We start from the raw sequence: 17,305 nt of genomic DNA on the forward strand, positions 1-17,305 counted from the left end.
GGGTTCAGCATATTGACTGGTAACAAATTGGAGGGAGGGCTCGCGCTGCCAGACTTGAGAATTTATAATGTAGCCACGTTGTTGTGTTATGTACAGGATTGGATGTCACTCCATAATAAATTTGATTTGTAACAGTTGTTAACAGAATTGGCTAGAGCTTATCATCCAATGAATGTTTTACATTTTCCGAATGTTTTACTGCCCGTGAGGGGTTACTGGGGATTTTGGTTCCCGGTATTTAGAAAAGCAATGGTGTTGGTGGAGAGATCTTCAACTCAGCGACAGAAAGCTTTCGCCACTTTTATGTTTGGTAAGCAATCCTGCATTTCCAGCTGGGATAGATTACAATATTTTTTCATGCTTGGAAAAGTCATGGTTTATATTGCCTGGTCGCCTTATAAACACTGAAAGCAGGGAGTTGTGCACTTTTCAACGGAGGCGAGAGGAATGTAGTATTCCCAGTAACGGTCTTTTCGCATATTTTCAGGAAAGGCATTACTGTCTGTCCTGTAGTAGGGGTGACCTATCTGTCCTTAACTTTAAGGAAGAAAATGAGAACTTTATAGAAACTGTGCCATAATTCAGTAAAATAAGTATTTGGAAGCAGCATGTAATCCAACATCATCTTGTTAAACATTTGGATAAGATCGCAGACCAATGGGGAAAAGATCTAAACATTGCACTCACTGCTGTAGATCTGAAAGCAGCATTCACCGCAGTATATAGGAACTTACAATCAGCTAATTTGAGAGTGAAACAATTTAAAATTATTCACAGAGTGCATCTATCAAGCTGAAAAGGGGCCCTAATGCAATTATGGAGTCCTAGTTTATGCTTGAAATGTAAAAAGGAGAGTGGAAGCCTTTGTCATATGTTTACCAAATGCCACAGCCTGCAGGGTTATTGGAGCCATATTTTTTTGTATTGAAAAGATACATTTCATGACTTATTTGCATGGTTTGGATAGAGATTTACAGTTAACTGCAGGAAGTACCAGGTTTCTAAGTGTGGCCCTTGCATTGACCAAAAAGATTATTTTATCTGGCTGGAATACTGGCGAGCCACCATCATATAAAGCATGGAAAGTTGAAATGCAGGCTCATGCCGTGCTGGAATTATATCGGGAAACGGCTCCTCTCAGGGGACCAAGAAGGAAAGAGGCTGGCTTGAGGGTGCCGGCGGGGTTTAAATCACCCACCGGCCACCTCCCCCCACATCAGCAATTGGTGCTCCCCTCCTGCCAATCAAGCGGCCCGATGTTGGGGTGCGCTTTGATGCTGCTGTGCTGCCCCCAATGTCGGGCCCATTGGGGGGCGCATCTCATTAATGTGCTGCAGCGCCATGGCAACATGAGGCCGGCACCACTGATGCTGGCATGCGGAGGGGAAGGGGGTCGTAGCCTCCCCCCCCCCCCCCCCCCCCCGTGCTGTGCTCAGGTATGTCGCAGGACGTAGCACGGGGAGCAGCCACCAGCATGGGTGCATCAGGCACCCAGTTATTTGTGGCACCCGCACATCCATGCTGGGGTGGCTGCCCATTAACTGGGCAGTCTGTGGACTCTTATCCGCCCCCCCCCCCCCCGCCCCAGCCTCGCTGGGCTCCCCCACTTACACACAAGGAAAACACGACACAGGACTTGGAGCAAAGGCCGCAGCCGTTTATTAGAATCCCTAACATGGAAGTTTAAATAAGTGCTGAGTCTGTTCAATAAAGTTTACAAAATCACGGTCGGGCAGGTGCCGATACTCTAATATCTACCCAAGCGGAACCACAGGGACTCGCACCAAGCGAACCCCTGGAACAGGCATCGTGAACGCCAAGAACCAGATGGGATCCCGGCTTGGACCATCACATAGCAAGCCCGCTACCGTATCGCATCCGCTGGAGGGGATCCCGGCCCGGCCGCCACAAAGCAAGCCTTGCTGGAGCCCCTCCCCACATAACAGCCTCGAGCGCAGGCCCCGAGCGCAGGCCCGACATTGATTATTCGTGGCAAGTGGGTGAGGGCCCCTTGGCCTCCCACATACATATCGGCACCTCCCAGCTTTTTTCTAATGCTTCTGCATTTACAAAGACAGTCCTGGACTCGGTCACTGCCACCACAGGGGCCCGGCACACGAGGGCGTGGTATGTGCCCCACCACCCGGTTCACGTCAAGCTATGACGGGGTATGATCTCGGACCAACAGATTCTTGCGGTCAGCCAAGAGGAGGTCAGTTGGCTAAAATCTTTTCTGATATCGTTCATTAGAGCGATGCTGATGCCTTTGCCTAAGGGTTGCTGCCAAGGTGCTGTGCTCGCTCTTCTCGACTGCAAAGTGGGCCATACATGATGCCAACACACGCCTCCCTAACCAAGCCATTCAATTGTCCAACCCTTCCTTGAGAGACCAAGGTCATGCCCAAACTTCCCTTCGATGGCTCTTCTTTGCGCATGCGTGATGAAAGAGTGGCCGACAGTCTATGCAGAGCGGTACTGGACGCCAGCTGCAAGTGAAATAGAAAAACTAGGTCATGGCGTATACCCAGCTGGGTGCAAGTGGAGGGGAACCATTCTCGCGCCATCGACCCAAGTGCTGAATTGCTGCCTGCAGGATCCTGGCGATGACGGCACTGGAAGCAACCCCGATGTAGAATGAGTGAGTGCCAAAATATTCACTCTGAAGCCCCGCCTCAGCTAGGGCTTTCTTCGTCACCACTGAAAACTGATAACACGTTAAAGGGGATTTATCATGGTATAGCAAAAATAAACCACCTCCTTTTGGGCGTATGGCTAGATATTGGGTAATGGCCCCTACTGGGCATGTCTCCAGATTTCTGACTGCTATCTGTGTAATGACTTGGCCATGGGCACTCTGGCCAGTCTTAAGACTGCCTCAACTTACGTGACAGTGCCATAAACTCGCTCACGCGCAGGGCACCGAAAAATGCCAGCACGAAGGTGACCCGAAAAAGTGCAGTCTCAAACCCATCAGAGATTATCACAGGAAAAACGTGCCACAGTTGGAGCAGATCATGGGTTTGTGGTCTCTGAGTGTCATGCTGCGGCAGCAATTCTCTGGCCCAGCCTAGCATCACCCTTTTTACCACGAAATGGCGCTCAGCGCAACTCGTTTTGAGCTTTAAAAAGAATGCTATGGCCGCTAGATGCGAACGAACCATGATCCTGGACAGTGCCTGCCACTTGGCGTGAGTCTTATATCTAATCAATAGGTCCTCTGGAACCCGGTGGCCGGACCAGCAGTTTGCAGAGAAACGTCTTCACTTTGCTGTAGTTGCAGACTTGTGAGTTCCATGTAGCTGGGGCAAGTGATCTTCGCAGCATCTTGCACGCTGTCCAGTTCTGAAGGTCCAAAGCTGTTCTGGGACCTCCCTGCTGTTCAGTTTGACTTGCGGCACAACATCCTGAACAGGGACCACTTGCAACGAGAAAGAGAGTCAGCTATCTCATTGCGCATTCCAGGAACACGCTTTGCTCGCGCAACAATGTTCACAAGTAGGCAGCATATGATGAATTCCCTCAGCAATTCTGCCACCAGAAGGCACTTGCAAGTCTGATTGTTAGGCGATTGAACTACTGCCTCGTTATCGCACCATAGCACCACTCGTCGGCAGCTAAGATCGCCACCCCAGATATGCACAGCAACAACGACGGGGAAGAGCTCCAAGAATGTGATATTTCTGGTTAGGCCACTTGCGGTCCAGCTGTAAGGCCAGTGCGCTGCACACCAATCACCCCTAAAATAGAGACCAAAACTGATGCCACCTGATGCATCAGAGTATAACTGAAGGTTGTTGCTGCTGACAGGGTTTGGGAGCCAGGCTGAGACACCATTGAAGTCCCTGAGGAACCTGGACAAAGTTTCAGGTCCTCCTTGATGAGCCTACTAACCCGCAAGTGATGATGATGGCCATGAATCATTCCTACCATGGACCGAATCAAACGACGCAGGAATATCCTTCCCATTGAAATAACCTGCACAGCAAAGGCAAGGCTGCCTCTAAGGGACTGCAAGTGTCTCAGCGTGACTTTCCTGCTGCACAAGGTGGCGGCCACCAACTCAGACCAGCTTCACCACTTTGTCCCGTGGGAGCCTAGATTCCATGCACGTGGAATCAAGCTCAGTCCCCAGGAAAGTGAGGGCAGTTACCGGGCCAAGTGACCTGTCTTCTGCCAACGGGACGCCGAATGTGCTCGCCAAATCGCAAAATGTGTGTAACTTCTTAACGCATTCCAGCAAATCCTTTTTCCCTATGAATAGGAAGTCGTCTAGATAGTGAACTAGCGATGCTAGCCTGGATGCCTCTTCAGTCGCCCAGGGAAGGAATGTACTGAAGGTCTCAAAATAAGCACAGGAGATTGAGCATCCCATTGGCAGGCACATATGGTAGTAAAAGGCACCCTCAAATTGGAAGCTGAACAAATGGAAACTGCTCGGATGCACTGGGAGTAACCTAAGTGCAGACTCAATGTCTGATTTAGCCATGAGGGCACCCTGGCCACAGGTTCTTAGTAAGGCCAATGCAATGTCGAAGGATGAATATTGCACTGAGCAGTATCCTGCGGGAATATGGTCGTTCACGGAAGCTCCAAATGGGTGAGAGAGGTTATGTATGAGCTTTTATTTTCTGGGCTCCCTCTTGGAAATGACTGCTAGTGGGGAGAGCACCAGGTGCTGTCAGGGAGGCTCAGCGAGCGCCCCAGCTCACCCTCTTTCCCGATTTTCTCCCATACTATCAGGCCGATACAGAACAGTGCGCTCGGCCGAGCGCACCGTTTAGCCCCCGTTTGGCTGCGTGTTTTTGACATGCTATTATTACCCCTTATACTGGAAGGGGTAATAGCGCGTGGAAAACGCGCGGCTAACCCCCCCCCCCCCCAAAACTAATAGCACTCATCAATGCATGTTGATGAGCATATTAGTTAGTCACCCAAAATGCAGAAAGTAAAATGTGCGGTCATTTTACTATCAGAAATTAATGCCTGCCAAAGGCAGGCGTTTATTTCAGACGGCACCAAGCAAGTGTACAGAAAAGCAGAAAAAACTGCTTTTCTGTATACCCTCCAACATACTATCACTTACCACTATTACTTACACAGTGATATTAAGTCGGAGGCCCCAAAAATTAAAAAAAAAAACTTCTTTAAAAAAAAAAATCTGCCCGCGGGTTGGAAAAACGGAAGCTCTATTTTGCCGGCGTCCGTTTTCCGAGACCGTGACTGTCAGCGAGTTCAACAACTGATGCCGGTAAAATTAAGCGTCGGTGGTCAGACCCGCTGAAAGCCGCCGCTTCCGCTAATAAGGAGGCGGTAGTAGGGATGCGCTAGCAAAAGACTGCGCCCTCCGAATTCCTGACCCCATTCGGGATAAGGTGATGGATCCTGATGAGAGTACAGCGGAGATCGGAAAACAGGAGGGGAATAGCGAGGCCAGCTGTGCCACCTGGGCCGTGGGTCGGTCTTGCAAGGCCTATATCCCCGGTAATGCGAGAGGCCAGCCGGGTCCCCAAAGGGGTGCCAGTTGTATGGCCAGCGCCAAGGGCCAGGGCTGGTGTGGAAACGCTCAGACGGTGAGCGTGGAGCCGGCCAGGAAGGGGACCCATACCGCCTCACGCTAGGGCCACGGGAGTTCCTGGTGCTGGGCTCATGAGGAGATGCCGAGGCCTTTTCCGCGCAGTCCTCAGGGCTTTGCGCACCTGCATCAGGTAGCGCATTAGTAAGAATAGGCGGGACGACCTTGCGTCTGAATGGCTGCCCTATCCTTCATTTCCTCGGGGGCGGGCTGCGTGATATCAATGCTGAGGGCACCGGTGCCGCTGCCGCTACCCTCTGACGCTTTTCCTCCGTGGCCCCCATTTTTTGCCGAATTATGCTCTGTGCTCGGGGTCTTTTGGGCCCCAGCCCCACGCTTCGCATTTCTCTTTATGGAAACTTTTCCTCCTCCCCGTCGGCTTCTAGCTCTCCTGCGATCAGAGACGCCAGCGGGCGGGAGGACCACGGAGTTGGAATCAGAGGGTTCTGCACCAGTGGGCACCTTGGGGATGGGGGTTTACCTAAAACTCTCGTAGCGCACTGGGCTGAGGCCTGCCGAGCCACAGCCGAGGAGACGGACCTCAGGGACATCCATACAAAAGTCGGCAGCACCTCCTAACGAGACGTTTATCGGCCGAAACCCAAGCCAATTAATTTAACTTAAAAGGAACATTTTTTTTGTTTTGGAGTGGCGGGAACCGGCTGGAGCGTGCGCTAAATTCGGGGCCAAGAGGCAGGAACTCCAGGACCCAAAGTACCCCGGGGAGGCGCAGCAGCTCTGACCTCCTTAACGGAAGTCAACTGATTTAAAGAGCTCCATGCAGCATCAAAAATACGGAGCTCTTGCCGCCAAGAATCCCTTTTCTCTTTTCCTTTTTATTTATTTATTTATTTATTTTAAATGGAGGGACTCACCGAAGAGGATCCGATCCGCTCAGGAACGAAACGGCTACACTCGGGAGGGGCCAAGAAGGAAAGAGGCTGGCTCGAGGGTGCCGGCGGGATTAAAATCATCCGTCGACCACCTCCCCTGATGTCAGCAATTGGTGCTCCCCTCCTGCCAATCAAGCGGCACGCCGCTCCAGACGTTGGGCCAGTCGGGGGGGGGGGGGGGGGGGGGAGCAAATCATCAACGTGCCGCAGCGCCACAGAGCCCCACGGCGCCGACGGCATGAGGTTGGAGCCATTGATGCCGGCATGAGGAGGGGAAGAGGGTCAGACCCTTCCCCTCGTGCCGCGCTCAGGTACTTTGCAGGGTGGGTGCATCCTGCGCCTGGGTATTGGCAGTGCCCACACATCTGTGCTGGGGCGATCACCCATCAACAAAACTGTCCATTTCAGATTTCTGGTATGGATGGCTATGTATGTGTGGTTGTGTGCGAGTGGGACTGTGAGAGTTGGTGTGCATTGGGTTTGTAAACGTTTTAAAATCAACAAAAGGTAAAAACTGTGAATTTGACCTACTTCATGACTGTTATACTTAGTTACTTGTATATTGTTGTATTTGATTGTGTGGATCACTGGTTCTGTTTTTTGGTTTGTGTACTCAGAGAAATGGAAATATATTGCAAAATAAAACAATAGCTGTTGATAGCTGACCCAGTGCTGGCAATCCTGGTTTCCAGAGGCTGCTAAATTCTGTTAGTCTGTTGTAAATCCTAGGGGAGCAGAAAAGCAGGAGGCCCGGACATTGAGAGGCGACTACTTGGTACCTGACTGCAGGAGGATGAGTGGTGCCTGACCGCAGGAGGATGAGTGGGCCCAGGCAACTGAATGACTTCCAGTTTCTCGGTGAGAGAAATAAATGACACTAGATCAGAGCAAGAGATGGGACGTACCTCGCTAGAAATGCCAAGGAAAAACTACACCGAGCGACATGGAAAGAAAAGCCCCCTTTCCATGAGCTTGGTCTGGGTGACACAGACACAGGACAGAGACAGATGTCATGCCAGAGTTTGGTTTTAGCAGCCCCAACTGGAAGGCATTATTACAGAGAGCAGGAACTGTGCAGAAACATAGCGAATTAGTGCTCGCTGGAGCTCCCCTTCCAGAGAACCTGCATGGTAGCCATTTGATCGATTCTTCTTCCTTTATTATTTCTTTTCTTATCCCTGGACATTTGACATTCCGCCTTTCCCCAAAGTTGGTCTCAAGGTAGAGTACAAAAAAATCCAAATGAGCGAGGCAATAAAACAGCTTGCGATCAAACCAGAATTTTTGCAATTAACCTAGCGTTGGGATCCAGTACTGGAAACCCCATTTGTGAATGACTTTCAAGACCCAGCTGTGTCCTAAGAGCGGGAGGCTCAGGAACTGGACCCGTGAAAAGCCTTCAGAATGGAAAGAGCTCAGCGATACAGAGGTGAAGCCTGGTGTCGGACTCGCTGATTTCAGATGGTGGTGGTGGTTGGAGGGGGGGGGAGGGGGTTGCAGGGTTGGGGGTATAGGGCTGGCATTAGACACACTGGCGCCCCAGAGTGGGAGTGGGCTCAGCCAGTGCCAGGTATCCTGAAGGTCTGCCTCAGGGTCATCACTTAGCTTCCCAAGGGGAGGGAGGGGGGCATTTTATGTTCCTGGGGCTCCTGGGAAGGTAGGAAGGATGGGCGGTGAGCGGGAGGTGTGGAGGAATGGGGGGGGGGAAAGGAATGTAGAAACAGGAAAGAAAAGGAAGAGCAAACCCCGTGACTCTGGGGAGCTGGGCTTACACCGCCATATATCTAATAGAGTTTGCCAATTGCCAATTAGGTTCATTTTAATTACTGTTCATCCACTTAGCCAGGGCCCTATGACAGCTGTGCAGAGTGGTCTCTCTTCCCTCGTTAGCAAACATGATTAAAATCACTGGGTTTCCATCCAAGAGCTCCAGCAGTTCTTTTACACTTCCTTGCACTGAAAGAAAGATCCCACAAGTTGCAGCTATTTTTTTTTTAATGTTAAACTCTTGAAACAAGAAACATTGGTCTGCCCGCACCCTTGGCTGCTGCCCCTTGCATTTCTCCCTGGGGATTCGGCAAAGGAGCATGGCGAGAATATTAGAAGCTGCTCTGCAGGAAAGGAAGATATTGGCCATATTCAGGGTTCCCAGGTCATGGCAACATAGTAGATGATTGCAGGGGGGGAAACCCCCCCCAGCCGTCAGTTATCTCCATTCACATTGCTAAAGACATATTCCAGCTGCCAGCCCATAAAGCGTGACCACTTGTAAAACATCACTGCATTTCCTGGACGGTTTTCCTTGTCGTCTTCCTCCTTAGCACGCCATCCTCCTGGGTAGAGGAGCATATAAATTCACTCCCAGCACACCCCTCCCTTCACATGTCAAACCGCCAACTGTAAATCCAAGCTCCTCCACCCACTGCTACTGACAGACTTCCAGATGTTTACTGACAACCAGACTTCATTATGGGTACATGTCTTACCGTCTCCATTTTGTGAACAACCGGGCTTGCTAATGCTGCAGTTCACCCCTTTATACACCGAGACATAGTCCCTGACTCCCAAGAACTGCAGCTTCCTAGAGCCTGAGCCTTCAGCCCTGGAAGCACAAGCCCAAGCCTGGCTGCCACTCCCAGAAGACAGAGGCCCCATTTTAGCGATTACGAAATTATTTTTATGGACTTTACGGACATGTTTTTGCTAATTGCTGACTGTCAGTCAATTTGCTGACAGTTGGCAGCACAGGCCACATGTAGGCTTCTATTTTGTGCTTGCTGAAAGGGAGAACACAATCTTCTTGCAGCATTCACAAAAATTAGAAATGTTCTGCCTGACTTTCACAGGCACTTGCTAAGATGCATAAGAGGGAAAGTCTTGTAAGCAAGACAGATAATTGGGGAAAAGTACAGGACCCTTTAGGGTTGGGATTTGGTATTTTTATTACAGGCTGCCAGAGAGCTGAGGCAAGCTGGATTTCCTATCCTATTCCCCGTGCCTCTTGAATGTAGTCAAATTACTTAACAAACAAATCCAGCAGCCCTGGCTGGTGAGCAGCCCTGGCTGGTGAGCTCAGAAATCAAATGTATTCAGAAGTCAAAAGCCAGCCAACCAGCCAGGAAACCTCCAGGGGGATGAAAAATGCACTCTTTTATTACTGCATTTAACATTGTGGGCACCACAGGTAAGAACAGATCCTGGCAATTATCCACTTACATTAATTACAACATAATTCAATTAATTAACACCTAATCACATTCACCTGTAGTCAGTGGTGAGGCCCTACTACCAAGGTCCTGCAGGTTGTTGTGCTCAGAGTGGCTACAAGGTAAGGATCGTTTCTTTAAGGAAAAGCACCCCAGTAGCCAAGGTCTGTTAGACTAATGAAAATGTTAAGATGAAGGTTTCAGGATTCCCAAGGTCATTTGCCTGATTCAAGTGCAGTCTCTGCCCAGCAGCTTAGCTGGGTTTCTTCTCCTCTGACTCTAATTTCTTTTTGCTGAATTCACTCGGCCTCCTCTTTTCTGTTGGCTCACAGAAGTGATACATATCCCGGCTTGGCCACTTATCAGCTCTGTACAATCTACTTGTTTTTTTTTCGCTGCTTGCAGGAATTCACTTACCAAGGGCAGCATTTCATTTCTTTTTTTTTTTTTTTTTTTTCCAAAGTAGAATTTGAGGAGGTAGGCGAGAGATGAAGAAAGAGACAGGGAGGCAGGAGAAGGGAGAAGAAGGAGTAGAAAGATCTTTTTTTTGCCACGGTTAGCACAGAGTCTATTAGGGTTATCCCCGGGCGCTCTCTCTTAAGTCCTTGCTGGGGTCAATAATTTGCACGGGGAGGGAATAACTGGAAAGGGCCGTGTTAGGGAGCACAGGGAGAGGCACTCAAAGCTGACAGGGCTGCTGATCCAGTGAAAAGAGTGAAAACAATTAGGGCTTCTGCTGACAGAATTAGACATTTTGTCCCATGCTGCTTTGTTTGCCAGGGTACATTGCAGGGGCAGGGGCAGGAGCAGAGCAAGTGGATGCAGGGTGCATGGTAGCCCCCGGCTAGGGATGCAAATAGATTTCAGTTCTTACCGGTACTGTTACTGACCTCCACTCCCATGCCACCCTGACTCTGTCTCCAACCACGTCCCCTGGGAAGAACGGATGGGACAACTGGCCTCTTCCTGCCATCATTTGCTATGTTGCTATAAACAGAAAATGTTTGTTTATATTAGTGGTTCTCAACCTTTTTTTTCTGTCAGGACACACCTGATGGATAACTCCCACATGCGTGACACACTGAATAAGTGACAGTCACAAGGCTAAGCCCATCCCGACCCTCAGTAATGGGTACAAAGCTGAACTAGAAAATTCCCCGTACAACTCAACATATAAAAAAGACAGCAGTTTACCACCAATGCATGTCCTACATGGTAATTAAATACCTCACCTTGGTCATACACACAAGATCAAGCTTCACCAAGTACAGAAAGACCACGAATTACAAATATGGAGATAGAAACTGGAACGGAAACCCAAAAAAGCCACTGCATGCAGTACAAAACTGGAGAAATAGAAACAGAAATATAGCACCTAACACAGTACTGAGATCTGCAATAATGCACACAAACTAATCCGCACAGAGTTACCCTGCATTATGGCATGCACTCAAATGGAACAACCCTACCTATTAAAAGGCAACACAACAAATATTAAACTAGGCCCTAAACACCAATATACCTCCAATTAGGAAAACAGAAAAAGCCAAGCTGTTATAGATTCCCACACAGAAATAATTGTAAAACTATATGTTTCAAAACAGCTGATCAACAGAACAACATCTAACAATTAAAAACTCTTAAAAATGATGAAAAATTCTTCAAACACCAATAAAATATTTCAAAACAGCAGACACATCACATAATACCCAATAATTAAAATGGTAGTCAATCAAGAAAAATGAACTTAAAAAGCCACCTTTACTTACCCTCTCTAGCAACTCTCCTACTCCTTTCCCTTGCAGGCCACACCAGAAGCAGCAGTAGCTGCTGAAGTGGTCCTCATGGTCCTCTTCCTTAGGGACCACAGCCAGTCCCTTCCCTCTCTCTCTCACACACACACACACACACACACACACACCTGTCACACCCTCAGAACCAGTTTCTGTCTCTCACACACCAATCATCTCCCCGACCAGTCTCTCTCTCTCTCACACACACACATACCAGTAATCTCTCTGATCAGTCTTTCTCACACATACACACGTCACTTCTCTGACCAGACTCTCTTAATCACACAATGCTCTCTCTCTCTCTTACTTATACACAAGCTTTCAATCACACAAATGCTCTCTCTATTTCACTTACACACAAGTTCTCAATCACACACGTCCCCTCTCTCTCCCATCACAGCCAGGCAGAAACATGCTCCATCTCTCTCTTGCACACATACACAGAAACACCCGCCCTCACTCACATTGACATACACAAGGACCCTTCCTGTCTCACATACACACCACACACCACACACCACACACAGACAGAAGCACTCTCCCTGCCTCTCACACAGAAGCACTCTCCCTGTCTCACACACACACACACACAGAAGCACTCTCCCTGTCTCACACACACACACACCAGTAGATCAAGCAAACTGGTAACCAATGTGGTATATATGTGCATACAATAAATGAATGAACCACACATATATTATGAATGCCACTTATGCTGATTCAGGTGATAACCCTCATAAATGAGCCAAAAGCACAAATGTAACAAAACGTTTTTTTTGCTAGTTCACTTCTGGTATTTCAGTTACTTTGTTGTAAAATGTAACATATACCTGCTCATTGAATTTAATCACGGGGTTTAACACTTGTATTCATGAAGCCACTGTTTGAATTAATATATATATATATATATATATATAGCTATCAAAAATTTTTTGGCTAATATCTCCACCAGTGCTATAACTCTGATGTATACAAAAAAAAAAACCCAAAATTTTTTTTATTTTTTGGAGAGAAACAAGCTCCCTTATTGCTCAATAACCCATCTCAAAAGCATGATATTTCATAAAAGGATTACTTTTTATTGAAAAATGAACAAGAATATCTTATCACCACATCATAAAGTGCATTTTGAATCTGTCAATAATCATTTCAAAAATGTTGAGTCCATATGATTATTTCCCTCAACCTACTCCTGCTTCTTATCTCAATCTTACCCTTACCAAACTTGATGTTCAACCACATTGATGTAATAGTTGGTCATTCATATTAAATACTAGGGATGTGAATCGTGTCCTCGATCGTCTTAACGATCGATTTCGGCTGGGAGGGGGAGGGAATCGTATTGTTGCCGTTTGGGGGGGTAAAATATCGTGAAAAATCGTTAAAAATCGTTAAAAATCGAAAAATCGAAAAAACCGGCACATTAAAACCCCCTAAAACCCACCCCCGACCCTTTAAATTAAATCCCCCACCCTCCCGAACCCCCCCCCAAATAACTTAAATAACCTGCGGGTCCAGCGGCAGTCCGGAACGGCAGCGGTCCGGAACGGGCTCCTGCTCTGAATCTTGTCGTCTTCAGCCGGCGCCATTTTCCAAATGGCGCCGAAAAATGGCGGCGGCCATAGACGAAAAAGATTGGACGGCAGGAGGTCCTTCCGGACCCCCGCTGGACTTTTGGCAAGTCTCGTGGGGGTCAGGAGGCCCCCCACAAGCTGGCCAAAAGTTCCTGGAGGTCCAGCGGGGGTCAGGGAGCGATTTCCCGCCGCGAATCGTTTTCGTACGGAAAATGGCGCCGGCAGGAGATCGACTGCAGGAGGTCGTTCAGCGAGGCGCCGGAACCCTCGCTGAACGACCTCCTGCAGTCGATCTCCTGCCGGCGCCATTTTCCGTACGAAAACGATTCGCGGCGGGAAATCGCTCCCTGACCCCCGCTGGACCTCCAGGAACTTTTGGCCAGCTTGTGGGGGGCCTCCTGACCCCCACGAGACTTGCCAAAAGTCCAGCGGGGGTCCGGAAGGACCTCCTGCCGTCCAATCTTTTTCGTCTATGGCCGCCGCCATTTTTCGGCGCCATTTTGGAAAATGGCGCCGGCTGAAGACGACAAGATTCAGAGCAGGAGCCCGTTCCGGACCGCTGCCGTTCTGGACCGCCGCTGGACCCGCAGGTTATTTAAGTTATTTGGGGGGGGTTCGGGAGGGTGGGGGATTTAATTTAAAGGGTCGGGGGTGGGTTTTAGGGGGTTTTAGTGTGCCGGCTCACGATTCTAACGATTTATAACGATAAATCGTTAGAATCTGTATTGTATTGTGTTCCATAACGGTTTAAGACGATATTAAAATTATCGGACGATAATTTTAATCGTCCTAAAACGATTCACATCCCTATTAAATACACCATTCATATTTTAGAAAAACATCTCAATTATTCAAATTACAATCCTTCATTAATTCGTTAATTTGATATTAATGGTGTATTCCATTAAGCTGATTCTATTTTCTATCCCGACAAGGACCTCGTTTCGCCAGTCTGGCTTCTTCAGGGGAATATTTTGCAATGAGACCAAACATCAATGGACAATAATCATTTCCACCTCTTGTATCTGAACACAAAGGAGTGGGTCAGAAACAGCACGTTCAATGTACTCCAGCTCAGTAGCTCCTATATTTTTATGTAAACAAAGACTCCAATATGAACGTGCTCCTCTCTGCAAAATCAGAAACCCGTCTACACATATAATGACCTCAAGTCTTTCTCCCGTAGTCTCCAGCAGTGAGGGAGACGCACGGTTACGAGACGGATAAGTATTTGTACTAATTGAAAGAGGCAGAGGACAATTGGGATCGATTGTGAACAACTTAAAAAAGTTACAAAGTTTCCCCCGTGCAGTTCATCTAAAGGGATCGGAGCGTTTGATGTGTGACTCCATCTTGCAAGGTGGTAGTTTCAACTAGTAACAAGGAGCGGAGAAAAGGTATTTGGAGACTGCTTTTAGGCAGGTGGTAATTCTGGTAACGCAGCAACATTACCCAGGGAGGCAAATGCAACCAGTACATTTTACTGAAGCAGCACAGTCAAACTCAATATAAATGTTAGACTCATACGAATCGGCAATGACCATTTCCACACAATACGAACTGTAAAGAGAACTGTGTTTGGATAAAGTTACTTAAGCATGTGGCCATACAGCATGAAAGGGCTCCGTTTGTCCATAGAAAGCTTGCCAGTCCAGTGTGAATCATGCTAACAGCTCCTTTCAGAGCTTTGTCCTACTGTTCTCAGACTGTAAGTGGCTGTTTCCCGGAAAGCTGAAGTCTCCAGTGGGGGCTGGGGGGTTGATGACCTCTTAGCCTGCAACTTGCTTTTCTTCCCAAAGCCAGAAATATCTGTAATAGTTTTTTGTTTTTTTTTATAGATTCAGATAACTTTATTGGCAGGACAATTTCACATTTGTTGCCAAATTAGTATACAGTGTGATTAAAATGGTAGGAAAAGAAGGGAAAGAATTACAGAATGATAATAAATCAGGTAAAGGTACATAGGGCCAGTGCTAGCTTTTTTGCTGCCCTGGGTGAACAATTATTGTGATGCCCCCTCCCCCATCACCACCACCACAGTTCATTCATTCTCTGTCTCGGGCCTGCTAAAAAAAAGCCCTGCTCCTTCCAGCAACCTAAACTTTAAAAACTGTCACCCCTCTACCTTCCGGGTCTTCACCCCATCCTCCGGAACCCATTGCTGGTGCAAGTGTATTAGGTGCCCTAAGCAAATCTTATACCCTCCTGCTCTCTTCACATACACGGTAAAAAATTATGCATTTATAAAAGATTTTGCATGAAAAAGATTATTCAAAGTACAGTCTTCTGAGGTAAAAAAAAATATATAAGTATTTGCATGCACTTCTTTGGTGCCACCAGAAAATCCTACAAAAAACCCCCCACTTGGAACCATATGGGATTAGGGCTATTGTAATGTGTGTTAGATGTGGGTTTGACCCTCAGAAATCCATGAATAAATTACAATTACAATATAATAAACCTCCCACACCAAAACAGCACTAACTGCCATACTTAAAAAAGTAACAACCTTACACCAGGCCCTATTTTCCTAATACATCTCCTATTAGGAAAATAGAAGAAACCAAGCTGCTATAGATTCCTACACGCTAGCAGAATACCCCTCCACCTCACACATGCAGAACACAGGCAGACCCTTACCAAATACAGGAAAAAGAAACCATAAAATAGAAATAGAAACATGCAGGCAAAAACTGAATAGGAAAATTTCAACAAGTCAGACTCTATGCAGTGCAACAATGGATAAACAGAAATCACCAGTCCTCAGCCATTAAACATTAAAATCAAGAAATATAATAAATACATTAATCATAATAGTGTAAACATACTAATAAAAAGAATATTTCAAAACAGCTGGTGAATGATAGATCCAATAATTAAAAACTCAATTTGTTTTAAATTTCTCAAACACCAATACAATATTTAAAACAGCATTCAAAAATTAAAACTAATAAGGATAAAATAATTCACATCTTCATACCTGGAAACTTTTGATTTCTAGTCACTCAGATTGTCATGGATTAGTGAGAGAGAGATGCATAAAATTTCTCCTCTCTCTCTCTCATAGATATATATCTATACATAAACATACATACATATGCTCTCTCCCTCATACACACACATGTTCCCTCTTACATACACATGCTCACATGCACATTAGAGATGTGCATTAGTTTTTGCCGAATTGGAAAATTGCAACGAAATTGTCCAATTCGGCATGTTTTAGGGAGCCCGAAAAAAATCAGGATTTTCCTGTTTTTTTGCAAAAATTCGTTTTTCCTATTAGTGCGCACTAACGGGAGTCAGTGTGCGCTAACTCCCCGTTAGTGCGCGCTATCTCCCGTTAGTGCGCACTAACAAAAACTAACAAAAAGAAACAAAAAGTAACAAAATCTAACGGTTTTTGTTAGTGCGCGCTAACAGGAGTTAGCGCGCACTAACGGGGAGTTAGCGCGCACTAACTAAAATTTGATTTTTCGCAAAAAAAAAGACCCGAACTGAAAAAAAACGACATTTTCCATGGCGGCCGAAAAACGAAGAACGACACGAACACAAAAAACGATGCACATCTCTAACATGCTTCCTCTCTCACACACATTCTCACTCACACACATGCTCATGGATACTCCCTCCTACATATACATGTTCACACACTCATACACATTCCCTTTTACACACAGACACACAAAAGATCCCGCTCTCTCACGCATACATGTTCAGACACACACATGCTCACAAATGCACATATGCTCAGATACACACAAAGAGAACACCCTATGCTTCAATACCTCAAACCTTTCCTGATATAAACTGAAAAGTTTACTGCTCAAAAAGAACTTACTACTATTTAGACCTCTTATTCCATCATCCCTAGAGCTTGCATCTGTCTCAGTGCTCTCTCTCACACATACACACATGCCTCTTCACACATGCACATGCTCAGACACCCACACACTACTTCTGCTCAGACACACAAACACACACATGCATGCTCAGACACCCACGCACACTCCACTTATGCTCAGACAACACACACATACACACATGCATGCTCAGACACACACACACACACACACACGCATGCTCAGACACCCACACATACACTCCACTTATGCTCAGACAACACACACATACACATACACACACACATGCTCAGACACACACACACACACACACACTCCACTTCTGCTCAGACACACACACACATACATACATCCTCAGACACACACACACACTCCACTTATGCTCAGACACACACACACACACA

This window comes from Rhinatrema bivittatum, chromosome 5 (genome assembly GCF_901001135.1).
Source record: "Rhinatrema bivittatum chromosome 5, aRhiBiv1.1, whole genome shotgun sequence".
NCBI classification, from domain to species: Eukaryota; Metazoa; Chordata; class Amphibia; order Gymnophiona; family Rhinatrematidae; genus Rhinatrema; species Rhinatrema bivittatum.